Genomic DNA, 15,127 nt, shown 5'->3' on the forward strand with positions numbered 1-15,127 from the left:
GCACTGCCAATTTTTAGCTGAGATTCTGAAGGAACGCAGAGACAAAATGGACTTAAAGGTTTGTCAGAAGTGGGATTCGAACCCACGCCTCCAGGAGAGACTGCGGCCTTAACGCTGCGCCTTAGACCACTCGGCCATCCTGACCACATGTTGCTTGTCCATCTACATATTAAGAAAGATATTGTGAACAAAAAAAACACACATCTTAGGCCATGAGTGGCTATAGCAAGAAAAAAACTCACTGCACTTTTCCAAAAAGACAACCATATAAGCCCATGTGAGGGAAATGATCTGATTTTCTCCCTCAAGAAAAAAGAAGATTAAACACAGGTTTGTCCTAAGTTGGATTTGAACCCACGCCTCCAGAAGAGACTGCGACCTAAACGCAGCGCCTTAGACCACTCGGCCATCCTGACTTGCATTTGCAGCACCTTCCACAAGCCAGACAGCCATGCAAGTGGGGTACCGAAAAGGCATGCCCTCAATTTATTTATCCCATTATAAGCATTTCCAACAGATCTTTGAACAATCCATACAGAGCAGTACCTATGAAGAACTCTTTAGACCTTTAATGAGTACAAAGAGAAAGTGCTATTCACCAGCCACTTGAACGGCCCAAAGCTGCTTTGAAATTGAGTCAATAGCCACATCTTGGCTGACTAAAGCAAATTCAACAAGGGATCTCAATGTCACAACATAGGGTGGAATTAGCAAATCTAAGCAGCCCCTGATCACTGCCCTGAGGAAATTGCTGTAAGTGTGCTGGAGTCCAGCTGTCTACCAGGTGCTTGGCATTCTTCCAAATTTGTATGGCCTGTCTGGCCAGGGATTACAAGAGCATGACTCTTCTAGATGAGCTCTTACATGGGTCATAAGCTCATTTGGTAAGGATTGCACTTTATCAGCAAGACTTTGTACAACAGAAATATATGAGAAACCCAAGCTCTCTTGACTAGACGAGGACGGAATAACGTCCCAGGTGAAGACGAACAGATGCAACTTCCATCAGATGTTATCCTGATGAAGAAGATTATATCTCCAAAAGTCATGTCAGAAGTGGGATTCGAACCCACGCCTCCAGAGAAGACTGCGGCCTAAACACAGCGCCTTAGACCACTCGGCCATCCTGACAGTGGAGAGTCCTATGAAATGTATAAAAGTCACTCAGAAATTTCTGCGTCCATGCAAGCTTGAAATAATTTCAACCTTCAAACACAAGGTGCAACTTTTTGCACAGGACAATAAACACAGAAGATCACATATGAAAGCATTTCATTTCACAGGTGTACTGTTTTTATGCTTTTAGAATAACTTATACCTCTCACCAGCTATTTAGGGTTCTGTATCCTACTCACAAAATTACCTTGCCTGCGACCTCTCTCTTTATACACAAACAACTACTGCTCAGGAAGTAGGAAGGCAGAAGGAGTGGCAGTTTATGCAAATTTATGCTGTCAATGTGCCTTGCAGATTCATGCAGAATTTCTAGATCCTTGCTGGAAACAAGAGAGCAGGCCTTGTTTCAGATCAACTGTCCCTAGCAAGGAACGTCTGAGCACATCCATTCTTTTGCTCTCTAGCCCCTGGCTTGGGACTCACCCTCACTGGCTGAGGAGTGATGTTCTGCATACCAACGTTGCATAGAAGGTATGTTTGTGATTGGTTTGAGATGGGTGGGAGGTCAAGAGCAGGGAAAAGCAAGTCACCTTCACTTCTAGTCTCCTCTTCTATGCCTACCTGCCGTTCACTCACTCTGTCTTTGTTTCATTCTCTCCTTCCTCAACACCCCATCTCACTCACTGGCTCTATCATTTGTGCTCTTTCCCCTTGTTCTTCATTTCATAGTGGAAACATCTCTTGAATGGATCATTAGAAAATGAGGTTACATAAAATAAAAAATCTACTTATTGGAAACCAAAAATATCACAAGACTGAATGTAAGCCATTTCTTCAATAAAAGGGATTTTTTAGGCACCCCCCAAAAAACACATAAAACACCACTAGTGCTAGAAGAATATTATACAAGCTTGAAGACAGAATTGGGCAAATTCATTTGCAGTTATAACTGAAGTTTGGTACTTATTCAGATATTATATGCACTGCCAATTTTTAGCTGAGATTCTGAAGGAACGCAGAGACAAAATGGACTTAAAGTTTTGTCAGAAGTGGGATTCGAACCCACGCCTCCAGGAGAGACTGCAGCCTTAACGCAGCGCCTTAGACCACTCGGCCATCCTGACCACATGTTGCTTGTTCATCTACATAGTGAGAAAGATAGTGTGAACAAAAAAAACACACATCTTAGGCCATGAGTGGCTATAGCAAGAAAAAAACTCACTGCACTTTTCCAAAAAGACAACCATATAAGCCCATGTGAGGGAAATGATCTGATTTTCTCCCTCAAGAAAAAAGAAGATTAAACACAGGTTTGTCAGAAGTGGGATGTGAACCCACGCTTCCAAAAGAGACTGCGACCTGAACACAGCGCCTTAGACCACTCGGCCATCCTGACTTGCATTTGCAGCACCTTCCACAAGCCAGACAGCCATGCAAGTGGGGTACCGAAAAGGCATGCCCTTAATTTCTTTATCCCATTATAAGCATTTCCAACAGATCTTTGAACAATCCATACAGAGCAGTACCTATGAAGTACTCTTTAGACCTTTAAAGCGTACAAAGAGAAAGTGCTATTCACCAGCCACTTGAAGGGCGCAAAGCTGCTTTGAAATTGAGTCAACAGCCACATCTTGGCTGACTAAAGCAAATTCAACAAGGGAGCTCAATGTCACAACATAGGGTGGAATACGCAAATCTAAGCAGCCCCTGATCACAGCCCTGAGGAAATTGCTGTAAGTGTGCTGGAGTCCAGCTGTCTACCAGGTGCTTGGCATTCTTCCAAATTTGTATGGCCTGTCTGGCCAGGGAATACAAGTGAATGACTCTTCTAGATGAGCTCTTACATGGGTCATAAGCTCATTTGGTAAGTATTTCACTTTATCAGCAAGACTTTGTACAACAGAAATATATGAGAAACCCAAGCTCTCTTGACTAGACGAGGACAGAATAACGTCCCAGGTGAAGACGAACAGAAGCAACTTCCATCAGATGTTCTCCTGATGAAGAAGATGATATCTCCAAAAGTCATTTCAGAAGTGGGATTCGAACCCACGCCTCCAGAGGAGACTGCGGCCTAAACACAGCGCCTTAGACCACTCGGCCATCCTGACAGTGAAGAGTCCTAAGAAATGTATAAAAGTCACTCAGAAATTTCTGCGTCCATGCACGCTTGAAATAATTTCAACCTTCAAACACAAGGTGCAACTTTTTGCACAGGACAATAAACACAGACGATCACATATGAAAGCATTTCATTTCACAGGTGTACTGTTTTTATGCTTTTAGAATAACTTATACCTCTCACCAGCTATTTGGGGTTCTGTAGCCTACTCACAAAATTACCTTGCCTGCGACCTTTCTCTCTATACACAAACAACTACTGCTCAGGAAGTAGGAAGGCAGAAGGTGGGGCAGTTTATGCAAATTTATGCTGGCAATGTGCCTTGCACATTCATGCAGAATTTCTAGATCCTTGCTGGAAACAAGAGAGCAGGCCTTGTTTCAGATCAACTGTCCCTAGCAAGGAACGTCTGAGCACATCCATTCTTTTGCTCTCTAGCCCCTGGCTTGGGACTCACCGTCACTGGCTGAGGAGTGAAGTTCTGCATACCAACGTTGCATAGAAGGTATGTTTGTGATTGGTTTGAGATGGGTGGGAGGTCAAGAGCAGGGAAAAGCAAGTCACTTTCACTTCTAGTCTCCTCTTCTATGCCTACCTGCCGTTCACTCACTCTGTCTTTGTTTCATTCTCTCCTTCCTCAACACCCCATCTCACTCACTCGCTCTATCATTTGTGCTCCTTCCCCTTGCTCTTCATTTCATAGTGGAAACATCTCTTGAATGGATCATTAGAAAATGAGGTTACATAAAATTGAAAATCTACTTATTGGAAACCAAAAATATCACAAGACTGAATGTAAGCCATTTCTTCAATAAAAGGGATTTTTTAGGCACCCCCCAAAAAACACATAAAACACCACTAGTGCTAGAAGAATATTATAAGAGCTTGAAGACAGAATTGGGCAAATTCATTTGCAGTTGAAACTGAAGTTTGGTACTTATTCAGATATTATATGCACTGCCAATTTTTAGCTGAGATTCTGAAGGAACGCAGAGACAAAATGGACTTAAAGGTTTGTCAGAAGTGGGATTCGAACCCACGCCTCCAGGAGAGACTGCGGCCTTAACGCTGCGCCTTAGACCACTCTGGCCATCCTGACCACATGTTGCTTGTCCATCTACATATTAAGAAAGATATTGTGAACAAAAAAAAACACACATCTTAGGCCAAAAGTGGCTATAGCAAGAATAAAACTCACTGCACTTTTCCAAAAAGACAACCATATAAGCCCATGTGAGGGAAATGATCTGATTTTCTCCCTCAAGAAAAAAGAAGATTAAACACAGGTTTGTCATAAGTGGGATTTGAACCCACGCCTCCAGAAGAGACTGCGACCTGAACGCAGGGCCTTAGACCACTCGGCCATCCTGACTTGCAGTTGCAGCACCTTCCACAAGCCACACAGCCATGCAAGTTTGGTACCGAAAAGGCATGCCCTCAATTTATTTATCCCATTATAAGCATTTCCAACAGATCTTTTAACAATCCATACAGAGCAGTACCTATGAAGAACTCTTTAGACCTTTAAAGCGTACAAAGAGAAAGTGCTATTCACCAGCCACTTGAACGGCGCAAAGCTGCTTTGAAATTGAGTCAACAGCCACATCTTGGCTGACTAAAGCAAATTCAACAAGGGAGCTCAATGTCACAACATAGGGTGGAATACGCAAATCTAAGCAGCCCCTGATCACAGCCCTGAGGACATTGCTGTAAGTGTGCTGGAGTACAGTTGTCTACCAGGTGCTTGGCATTCTTCCAAATTTGCATGGCCTGTCTGGCCAGGGAATACAAGAGCATGACTCTTCTAGATGAGCTCTTACATGGGACCTAAGCTCATTTGGTAAGGATTGCACTTTATCAGCAAGACTTTGTACAACAGAAATATATGAGAAACCCAAGCTCTCTTGACTAGACGAGGACGGAATAACGTCCCAGGTGAAGACGAACAGATGCAACTTCCATCAGATGTTATCCTGATGAAGAAGATTATATCTCCAAAAGTCATGTCAGAAGTGGAATTCGAACCCACGCCTCCAGAGGAGACTGCGGCCTAAACACAGCGCCCTAGACCACTCGGCCATCCTGACAGTGAAGAGTCCTAAGAAATGTATAAAAGTCACTCTGAAATTTCTGCGTCCATGCAAGCTTGAAATAATTTCAACCTTCAAACACAAGGTGCAACTTTTTGCACAGGACAATAAACACAGAAGATCACATATGAAAGCATTTCATTTCACAGGTGTACTGTGTTTATGCTTTTAGAATAACTTATACCTCTCACCAGCTATTTAGGGTTCTGTATCCTACTCACAAAATTACCTTGCCTGCGACCTCTCTCTTTATACACAAACAACTACTGCTCAGGAAGTAGGAAGGCAGAAGGTGGGGCAGTTTATGCAAATTTATGCTGTCAATGTGCCTTGCAGATTCATGCAGAATTTGTAGATCCTTGCTGGAAACAAGAGAGCAGGCCTTGTTTCAGATCAACTGTCCCTAGCAAGGAACGTCTGAGCATATCCATTCTTTTGCTCTCTAGCCCCTGGCTTGGGACTCACCCTCACTGGCTGAGGAGTGAAGTTCTGCATACCAACGTTGCATAGAAGGTATGTTTGTGATTGGTTTGAGATGGGTGGGAGGTCAAGAGCAGGGAAAAGCAAGTCACCTTCACTTCTAGTCTCCTCTTCTATGCCTACCTGCTGTTCACTCACTCTGTCTTTGTTTCATTCTCTCCTTCCTCAACACCCCATCTCACTCACTGGCTCTATCATTTGTGCTCTTTCCCCTTGCTCTTCATTTCATAGTGGAAACATCTCTTGAATGGATCATTAGAAAATGAGGTTACATAAAATTAAAAATCGACTTATTGGAAACCAAAAATATCACAAGACTGAATGTAAGCCATTTCTTCAATAAAAGGGATTTTTTAGGCACCCCCCAAAAAACACATAAAACACCACTAGTGCTAGAAGAATATTATACAAGCTTGAAAACAGAATTGGGCAAATTCATTTGCAGTTGAAACTGAAGTTTGGTACTTATTCAGATATTATATGCACTGCCAATTTTTAGCTGAGATTCTGAAGGAACGCAGAGACAAAATGGACTTAAAGGTTTGTCAGAAGTGGGATTCGAACCCACGCCTCCAGGAGAGACTGCGGCCTTAACGCTGCGCCTTAGACCACTCGGCCATCCTGACCACATGTTGCTTGTCCATCTACATATTAAGAAAGATATTGTGAACAAAAAAAACACACATCTTAGGCCATGAGTGGCTATAGCAAGAAAAAAACTCACTGCACTTTTCCAAAAAGACAACCATATAAGCCCATGTGAGGGAAATGATCTGATTTTCTCCCTCAAGAAAAAAGAAGATTAAACACAGGTTTGTCAGAAGTGGGATTTGAACCCACGCCTCCAGAAGAGACTGCGACCTAAACGCAGCGCCTTAGACCACTCGGCCATCCTGACTTGCATTTGCAGCACCTTCCACAAGCCAGACAGCCATGCAAGTGGGTACCGAAAAGGCATGCCCTCAATTTATTTATCCCATTATAAGCATTTCCAACAGATCTTTGAACAATCCATACAGAGCAGTACCTATGAAGAACTCTTTAGACCTTTAATGAGTACAAAGAGAAAGTGCTATTCACCAGCCACTTGAACGGCCCAAAGCTGCTTTGAAATTGAGTCAATAGCCACATCTTGGCTGACTGAAGCAAATTCAACAAGGGATCTCAATGTCACAACATAGGGTGGAATTAGCAAATCTAAGCAGCCCCTGATCACTGCCCTGAGGAAATTGATGTAAGTGTGCTGGAGTCCAGCTGTCTACCAGGTGCTTGGCATTCTTCCAAGTTTGTATGGCCTGTCTGGCCAGGGAATACAAGTGAATGACTCTTCTAGATGAGCTCTTACATGGGTCATAAGCTCATTTGGTAAGTATTGCACTTTATCAGCAAGACTTTGTACAACAGAAATATATGAGAAACCCAAGCTCTCTTGACTAGACGAGGACGGAATAACGTCCCAGGTGAAGACGAACAGATGCAACTTCCATCAGATGTTATCCTGATGAAGAAGATTATATCTCCAAAAGTCATGTCAGAAGTGGGATTCGAACCAACGCCTCCAGAGAAGACTGCAGCCTAAACACAGCGCCTTAGACCACTCGGCCATCCTGACAGTGGAGAGTCCTAAGAAATGTATAAAAGTCACTCAGAAATTTCTGCGTCCATGCAAGCTTGAAATAATTTCAACCTTCAAACACAAGGTGCAACTTTTTGCACAGGACAATAAACACAGAAGATCACATATGAAAGCATTTCATTTCACAGGTGTACTGTTTTTATGCTTTTAGAATAACTTATACCTCTCACCAGCTATTTAGGGTTCTGTATCCTACTCACAAAATTACCTTGCCTGCGACCTCTCTCTTTATACACAAACAACTACTGCTCAGGAAGTAGGAAGGCAGAAGGAGGGGCAGTTTATGCAAATTTATGCTGTCAATGTGCCTTGCAGATTCATGCAGAATTTCTAGATCCTTGCTGGAAACAAGAGAGCAGGCCTTGTTTCAGATCAACTGTCCCTAGCAAGGAACGTCTGAGCACATCCATTCTTTTGCTCTCTAGCCCCTGGCTTGGGACTCACCCTCACTGGCTGAGGAGTGAAGTTCTGCATACCAACGTTGCATAGAAGGTATGTTTGTGATTGGTTTGAGATGGGTGGGAGGTCAAGAGCAGGGAAAAGCAAGTCACTTTCACTTCTAGTCTCCTCTTCTATGCCTACCTGCCGTTCACTCACTCTGTCTTTGTTTCATTCTCTCCTTCCTCAACACCCCATCTCACTCACTCGCTCTATCATTTGTGCTCTTTCCCCTTGCTCTTCATTTCATAGTGGAAACATCTCTTGAATGGATCATTAGAAAATGATGTTACATAAAATTAAAAATCTACTTATTGAAAACCAAAAATATCACAAGACTGAATGTAAGCCATTTCTTCAATAAAAGGGATTTTTTAGGCACCCCCAAAAACACATAAAACACCACTAGTGCTAGAAGATAATTATAAGAGCTTGAAGACAGAATTGGGCAAATTCATTTGCAGTTGAAACTGAAGTTTGGTACTTATTCAGATATTATATGCACTGCCAATTTTTAGCTGAGATTCTGAAGGAACGCAGAGACAAAATGGACTTAAAGTTTTGTCAGAAGTGGGATTCGAACCCACGCCTCCAGTAGAGACTGCGGCCTTAACGCAGCGCCTTAGACCACTTGGCCATCCTGACCACATTTTGCTTGTCCATCTACATAGTGAGAAAGATAGTGTGAACAAAAAAAACACACATCTTAGGCCATGAGTGGCTATAGCAAGAAAAAAACTCACTGCACTTTTCCAAAAAGACAACCATATAAGCCCATGTGAGGGAAATGATCTGATTTTCTCCCTCAAGAAAAAAGAAGATTAAACACAGGTTTGTCAGAAGTGGGATTTGAACCCACGCCTCCAGAAGAGACTGCGACCTAAACGCAGCGCCTTAGACCACTCGGCCATCCTGACTTGCATTTGCAGCACCTTCCACAAGCCAGACAGCCATGCAAGTGGGGTACCGAAAAGGCATGCCCTCAATTTATTTATCCCATTATAAGCATTTCCAACAGATCTTTGAACAATCCATACAGAGCAGTACCTATGAAGAACTCTTTAGACCTTTAATGAGTACAAAGAGAAAGTGCTATTCACCAGCCACTTGAACGGCCCAAAGCTGCTTTGAAATTGAGTCAATAGCCACATCTTGGCTGACTAAAGCAAATTCAACAAGGGAGCTCAATGTCACAACATAGGGTGGAATACGCAAATCTAAGCAGCCCCTGATCACAGCCCTGAGGACATTGCTGTAAGTGTGGTGGAGTACAGCTGTCTACCAGGTGCTTGGCATTCTTCCAAATTTGCATGGCCTGTCTGGCCAGGGAATACAAGAGCATGCCTCTTCTAGATGAGCTCTTACATGGGACCTAAGCTCATTTGGTAAGGATTGCACTTTATCAGCAAGACATTGTACAACAGAAATATATGAGAAACCCAAGCTCTCTTGACTAGACGAGGACGGAATAACGTCCCAGGTGAAGACGAACAGATGCAACTTCCATCAGATGTTATCCTGATGAAGAAGATTATATCTCCAAAAGTCATGTCAGAAGTGGAATTCGAACCCACGCCTCCAGAGGAGACTGCGGCCTAAACACAGCGCCCTAGACCACTCGGCCATCCTGACAGTGAAGAGTCCTAAGAAATGTATAAAAGTCACTCTGAAATTTCTGCGTCCATGCAAGCTTGAAATAATTTCAACCTTCAAACACAAGGTGCAACTTTTTGCACAGGACAATAAACACAGAAGATCACATATGAAAGCATTTCATTTCACAGGTGTACTGTTTTTATGCTTTTAGAATAACTTATACCTCTCACCAGCTATTTAGGGTTCTGTATCCTACTCACAAAATTACCTTGCCTGCGACCTCTCTCTTTATACACAAACAACTACTGCTCAGGAAGTAGGAAGGCAGAAGGTGGGGCAGTTTATGCAAATTTATGCTGTCAATGTGCCTTGCAGATTCATGCAGAATTTGTAGATCCTTGCTGGAAACAAGAGAGCAGGCCTTGTTTCAGATCAACTGTCCCTAGCAAGGAACGTCTGAGCATATCCATTCTTTTGCTCTCTAGCCCCTGGCTTGGGACTCACCCTCACTGGCTGAGGAGTGAAGTTCTGCATACCAACGTTGCATAGAAGGTATGTTTGTGATTGGTTTGAGATGGGTGGGAGGTCAAGAGCAGGGAAAAGCAAGTCACCTTCACTTCTAGTCTCCTCTTCTATGCCTACCTGCTGTTCACTCACTCTGTCTTTGTTTCATTCTCTCCTTCCTCAACACCCCATCTCACTCACTGGCTCTATCATTTGTGCTCTTTCCCCTTGCTCTTCATTTCATAGTGGAAACATCTCTTGAATGGATCATTAGAAAATGAGGTTACATAAAATTAAAAATCGACTTATTGGAAACCAAAAATATCACAAGACTGAATGTAAGCCATTTCTTCAATAAAAGGGATTTTTTAGGCACCCCCCAAAAAACACATAAAACACCACTAGTGCTAGAAGAATATTATACAAGCTTGAAGACAGAATTGGGCAAATTCATTTGCAGTTGAAACTGAAGTTTGGTACTTATTCAGATATTATATGCACTGCCAATTTTTAGCTGAGATTCTGAAGGAACGCAGAGACAAAATGGACTTAAAGGTTTGTCAGAAGTGGGATTCGAACCCACGCCTCCAGGAGAGACTGCGGCCTTAACGCTGCGCCTTAGACCACTCGGCCATCCTGACCACATGTTGCTTGTCCATCTACATATTAAGAAAGATATTGTGAACAAAAAAAACACACATCTTAGGCCATGAGTGGCTATAGCAAGAAAAAAACTCACTGCACTTTTCCAAAAAGACAACCATATAAGCCCATGTGAGGGAAATGATCTGATTTTCTCCCTCAAGAAAAAAGAAGATTAAACACAGGTTTGTCAGAAGTGGGATTTGAACCCACGCCTCCAGAAGAGACTGCGACCTAAACGCAGCGCCTTAGACCACTCGGCCATCCTGACTTGCATTTGCAGCACCTTCCACAAGCCAGACAGCCATGCAAGTGGGTACCGAAAAGGCATGCCCTCAATTTATTTATCCCATTATAAGCATTTCCAACAGATCTTTGAACAATCCATACAGAGCAGTACCTATGAAGAACTCTTTAGACCTTTAATGAGTACAAAGAGAAAGTGCTATTCACCAGCCACTTGAACGGCCCAAAGCTGCTTTGAAATTGAGTCAATAGCCACATCTTGGCTGACTAAAGCAAATTCAACAAGGGATCTCAATGTCACAACATAGGGTGGAATTAGCAAATCTAAGCAGCCCCTGATCACTGCCCTGAGGAAATTGATGTAAGTGTGCTGGAGTCCAGCTGTCTACCAGGTGCTTGGCATTCTTCCAAGTTTGTATGGCCTGTCTGGCCAGGGAATACAAGTGAATGACTCTTCTAGATGAGCTCTTACATGGGTCATAAGCTCATTTGGTAAGTATTGCACTTTATCAGCAAGACTTTGTACAACAGAAATATATGAGAAACCCAAGCTCTCTTGACTAGACGAGGACGGAATAACGTCCCAGGTGAAGACGAACAGATGCAACTTCCATCAGATGTTATCCTGATGAAGAAGATTATATCTCCAAAAGTCATGTCAGAAGTGGGATTCGAACCCACGCCTCCAGAGAAGACTGCAGCCTAAACACAGCGCCTTAGACCACTCGGCCATCCTGACAGTGGAGAGTCCTAAGAAATGTATAAAAGTCACTCAGAAATTTCTGCGTCCATGCAAGCTTGAAATAATTTCAACCTTCAAACACAAGGTGCAACTTTTTGCACAGGACAATAAACACAGAAGATCACATATGAAAGCATTTCATTTCACAGGTGTACTGTTTTTATGCTTTTAGAATAACTTATACCTCTCACCAGCTATTTAGGGTTCTGTATCCTACTCACAAAATTACCTTGCCTGCGACCTCTCTCTTTATACACAAACAACTACTGCTCAGGAAGTAGGAAGGCAGAAGGAGGGGCAGTTTATGCAAATTTATGCTGTCAATGTGCCTTGCAGATTCATGCAGAATTTCTAGATCCTTGCTGGAAACAAGAGAGCAGGCCTTGTTTCAGATCAACTGTCCCTAGCAAGGAACGTCTGAGCACATCCATTCTTTTGCTCTCTAGCCCCTGGCTTGGGACTCACCCTCACTGGCTGAGGAGTGAAGTTCTGCATACCAACGTTGCATAGAAGGTATGTTTGTGATTGGTTTGAGATGGGTGGGAGGTCAAGAGCAGGGAAAAGCAAGTCACCTTCACTTCTAGTCTCCTCTTCTATGCCTACCTGCCGTTCACTCACTCTGTCTTTGTTTCATTCTCTCCTTCCTCAACACCCCATCTCACTCACTGGCTCTATCATTTGTGCTCTTTCCCCTTGTTCTTCATTTCATAGTGGAAACATCTCTTGAATGGATCATTAGAAAATGAGGTTACATAAAATTAAAAATCTACTTATTGGAAACCAAAAATATCACAAGACTGAATGTAAGCCATTTCTTCAATAAAAGGGATTTTTTAGGCACCCCCCAAAAAACACATAAAACACCACTAGTGCTAGAAGAATATTATACAAGCTTGAAGACAGAATTGGGCAAATTCATTTGCAGTTGAAACTGAAGTTTGGTACTTATTCAGATATTATATGCACTGCCAATTTTTAGCTGAGATTCTGAAGGAACGCAGAGACAAAATGGACTTAAAGTTTTGTCAGAAGTGGGATTCGAACCCACGCCTCCAGGAGAGACTGCGGCCTTAACGCAGCGCCTTAGACCACTCGGCCATCCTGACCACATGTTGCTTGTTCATCTACATAGTGAGAAAGATAGTGTGAACAAAAAAAACACACATCTTAGGCCATGAGTGGCTATAGCAAGAAAAAAACTCACTGCACTTTTCCAAAAAGACAACCATATAAGCCCATGTGAGGGAAATGATCTGATTTTCTCCCTCAAGAAAAAAGAAGATTAAACACAATTTTGTCAGAAGTGGGATGTGAACCCACGCTTCCAAAAGAGACTGCGACCTGAACACAGCGCCTTAGACCACTCGGCCATCCTGACTTGCATTTGCAGCACCTTCCACAAGCCAGACAGCCATGCAAGTGGGGTACCGAAAAGGCATGCCCTCAATTTCTTTATCCCATTATAAGCATTTCCAACAGATCTTTGAACAATCCATACAGAGCAGTACCTATGAAGTACTCTTTAGACCTTTAAAGCGTACAAAGAGAAAGTGCTATTCACCAGCCACTTGAAGGGCGCAAAGCTGCTTTGAAATTGAGTCAACAGCCACATCTTGGCTGACTAAAGCAAATTCAACAAGGGAGCTCAATGTCACAACATAGGGTGGAATACGCAAATCTAAGCAGCCCCTGATCACAGCCCTGAGGAAATTGCTGTAAGTGTGCTGGAGTCCAGCTGTCTACCAGGTGCTTGGCATTCTTCCAAATTTGTATGGCCTGTCTGGCCAGGGAATACAAGTGAATGACTCTTCTAGATGAGCTCTTACATGGGTCATAAGCTCATTTGGTAAGTATCGCACTTTATCAGCAAGACTTTGTACAACAGAAATATATGAGAAACCCAAGCTCTCTTGACTAGACGAGGACAGAATAACGTCCCAGGTGAAGACGAACAGAAGCAACTTCCATCAGATGTTATCCTGATGAAGAAGATTATATCTCCAAAAGTCATTTCAGAAGTGGGATTCGAACCCACGTCTCCAGAGGAGACTGCGGCCTAAACACAGCGCCTTAGACCACTCGGCCATCCTGACAGTGAAGAGTCCTAAGAAATGTATAAAAGTCACTCTGAAATTTCTGCGTCCATGCACGCTTGAAATAATTTCAACCTTCAAACACAATGTGCAACTTTTTGCACAGTACGATAAACACAGAAGATCACATATGAAAGCATTTCATTTCACAGGTGTACTGTTTTTATGCTTTTAGAATAACTTATACCTCTCACCAGCTATTTAGGGTTCTGTAGCCTACTCACAAAATTACCTTGCCTGCGACCTTTCTCTCTATACACAAACAACTACTGCTCAGGAAGTAGGAAGGCAGAAGGTGGGGCAGTTTATGCAAATTTATGCTGGCAATGTGCCTTGCACATTCATGCAGAATTTCTAGATCCTTGCTGGAAACAAGAGAGCAGGCCTTGTTTCAGATCAACTGTCCCTAGCAAGGAACGTCTGAGCACATCCATTCTTTTGCTCTCTAGCCCCTGGCTTGGGACTCACCCTCACTGGCTGAGGAGTGAAGTTCTGCATACCAACGTTGCATAGAAGGTATGTTTGTGATTGGTTTGAGATGGGTGGGAGGTCAAGAGCAGGGAAAAGCAAGTCACTTTCACTTCTGGTCTCCTCTTCTATGCCTACCTGCCGTTCACTCACTCTGTCTTTGTTTCATTCTCTCCTTCCTCAACACCCCATCTCACTCACTCGCTCTATCATTTGTGCTCTTTCCCCTTGCTCTTCATTTCATAGTGGAAACATCTCTTGAATGGATCATTAGAAAATGAGGTTACATAAAATTAAAAATCTACTTATTGGAAACCAAAAATATCACAAGACTGAATGTAAGCCATTTCTTCAATAAAAGGGATTTTTTAGGCACCCCCCAAAAAACACATAAAACACCACTAGTGCTAGAAGAATATTATAAGAGCTTGAAGACAGAATTGGGCAAATTCATTTGCAGTTGAAACTGAAGTTTGGTACTTATTCAGATATTATATGCACTGCCAATTTTTAGCTGAGATTCTGAAGGAACGCAGAGACAAAATGGACTTAAAGGTTTGTCAGAAGTGGGATTCGAACCCACGCCTCCAGGAGAGACTGCGGCCTTAACGCTGCGCCTTAGACCACTCGGCCATCCTGACCACATGTTGCTTGTCCATCTACATATTAAGAAAGATATTGTGAACAAAAAAAAACACACATCTTAGGCCATAAGTGGCTATAGCAAGAATAAAACTCACTGCACTTTTCCAAAAAGACAACCATATAAGCCCATGTGAGGGAAATGATCTGATTTTCTCCCTCAAGAAAAAAGAAGATTAAACACAGGTTTGTCATAAGTGGGATTTGAACCCACGCCTCCAGAAGAGACTGCGACCTGAACGCAGGGCCTTAGACCACTCGGCCATCCTGACTTGCAGTTGCAGCACCTTCCACAAGCCAGACAGCCATGCA

General features: G+C 42.9%; 17 non-coding genes across 17 annotated transcripts; all 17 read right to left on the reverse strand.

Moving 5' to 3' along the window:
- Positions 1–61: 61 nt before the first annotated feature.
- On the reverse strand, positions 62–144 carry TRNAL-AAG (transfer RNA leucine (anticodon AAG)). The gene has a single exon. It is a non-coding gene; the product is annotated as a tRNA-Leu (tRNA).
- A 904-nt stretch (positions 145–1,048) lies between these two features.
- On the reverse strand, positions 1,049–1,131 carry TRNAL-UAG (transfer RNA leucine (anticodon UAG)). Its single transcript has one exon. It is a non-coding gene; the product is annotated as a tRNA-Leu (tRNA).
- Positions 1,132–2,157: 1,026 nt separating this feature from the next.
- Positions 2,158–2,240, reverse strand: TRNAL-AAG (transfer RNA leucine (anticodon AAG)). Its single transcript has one exon. It is a non-coding gene; the product is annotated as a tRNA-Leu (tRNA).
- A 904-nt stretch (positions 2,241–3,144) lies between these two features.
- On the reverse strand, positions 3,145–3,227 carry TRNAL-UAG (transfer RNA leucine (anticodon UAG)). The gene has a single exon. It is a non-coding gene; the product is annotated as a tRNA-Leu (tRNA).
- A 2,015-nt stretch (positions 3,228–5,242) lies between these two features.
- TRNAL-UAG (transfer RNA leucine (anticodon UAG)) lies at positions 5,243–5,325 on the reverse strand. The gene has a single exon. It is a non-coding gene; the product is annotated as a tRNA-Leu (tRNA).
- A 1,026-nt stretch (positions 5,326–6,351) lies between these two features.
- TRNAL-AAG (transfer RNA leucine (anticodon AAG)) lies at positions 6,352–6,434 on the reverse strand. Its single transcript has one exon. It is a non-coding gene; the product is annotated as a tRNA-Leu (tRNA).
- Positions 6,435–6,623: 189 nt separating this feature from the next.
- TRNAL-UAG (transfer RNA leucine (anticodon UAG)) lies at positions 6,624–6,706 on the reverse strand. The gene has a single exon. It is a non-coding gene; the product is annotated as a tRNA-Leu (tRNA).
- A 631-nt stretch (positions 6,707–7,337) lies between these two features.
- On the reverse strand, positions 7,338–7,420 carry TRNAL-UAG (transfer RNA leucine (anticodon UAG)). The gene has a single exon. It is a non-coding gene; the product is annotated as a tRNA-Leu (tRNA).
- A 1,024-nt stretch (positions 7,421–8,444) lies between these two features.
- On the reverse strand, positions 8,445–8,527 carry TRNAL-AAG (transfer RNA leucine (anticodon AAG)). The gene has a single exon. It is a non-coding gene; the product is annotated as a tRNA-Leu (tRNA).
- A 189-nt stretch (positions 8,528–8,716) lies between these two features.
- TRNAL-UAG (transfer RNA leucine (anticodon UAG)) lies at positions 8,717–8,799 on the reverse strand. Its single transcript has one exon. It is a non-coding gene; the product is annotated as a tRNA-Leu (tRNA).
- A 632-nt stretch (positions 8,800–9,431) lies between these two features.
- On the reverse strand, positions 9,432–9,514 carry TRNAL-UAG (transfer RNA leucine (anticodon UAG)). The gene has a single exon. It is a non-coding gene; the product is annotated as a tRNA-Leu (tRNA).
- Positions 9,515–10,540: 1,026 nt separating this feature from the next.
- On the reverse strand, positions 10,541–10,623 carry TRNAL-AAG (transfer RNA leucine (anticodon AAG)). The gene has a single exon. It is a non-coding gene; the product is annotated as a tRNA-Leu (tRNA).
- Positions 10,624–10,812: 189 nt separating this feature from the next.
- On the reverse strand, positions 10,813–10,895 carry TRNAL-UAG (transfer RNA leucine (anticodon UAG)). Its single transcript has one exon. It is a non-coding gene; the product is annotated as a tRNA-Leu (tRNA).
- A 631-nt stretch (positions 10,896–11,526) lies between these two features.
- On the reverse strand, positions 11,527–11,609 carry TRNAL-UAG (transfer RNA leucine (anticodon UAG)). Its single transcript has one exon. It is a non-coding gene; the product is annotated as a tRNA-Leu (tRNA).
- A 1,026-nt stretch (positions 11,610–12,635) lies between these two features.
- Positions 12,636–12,718, reverse strand: TRNAL-AAG (transfer RNA leucine (anticodon AAG)). Its single transcript has one exon. It is a non-coding gene; the product is annotated as a tRNA-Leu (tRNA).
- Positions 12,719–13,622: 904 nt separating this feature from the next.
- Positions 13,623–13,705, reverse strand: TRNAL-UAG (transfer RNA leucine (anticodon UAG)). The gene has a single exon. It is a non-coding gene; the product is annotated as a tRNA-Leu (tRNA).
- Positions 13,706–14,731: 1,026 nt separating this feature from the next.
- Positions 14,732–14,814, reverse strand: TRNAL-AAG (transfer RNA leucine (anticodon AAG)). The gene has a single exon. It is a non-coding gene; the product is annotated as a tRNA-Leu (tRNA).
- Positions 14,815–15,127: the final 313 nt, after the last annotated feature.

This window comes from Lissotriton helveticus, chromosome 8 (assembly GCF_964261635.1).
Source record: "Lissotriton helveticus chromosome 8, aLisHel1.1, whole genome shotgun sequence".
In the NCBI taxonomy this organism is placed as follows: domain Eukaryota; kingdom Metazoa; phylum Chordata; class Amphibia; order Caudata; family Salamandridae; genus Lissotriton; species Lissotriton helveticus.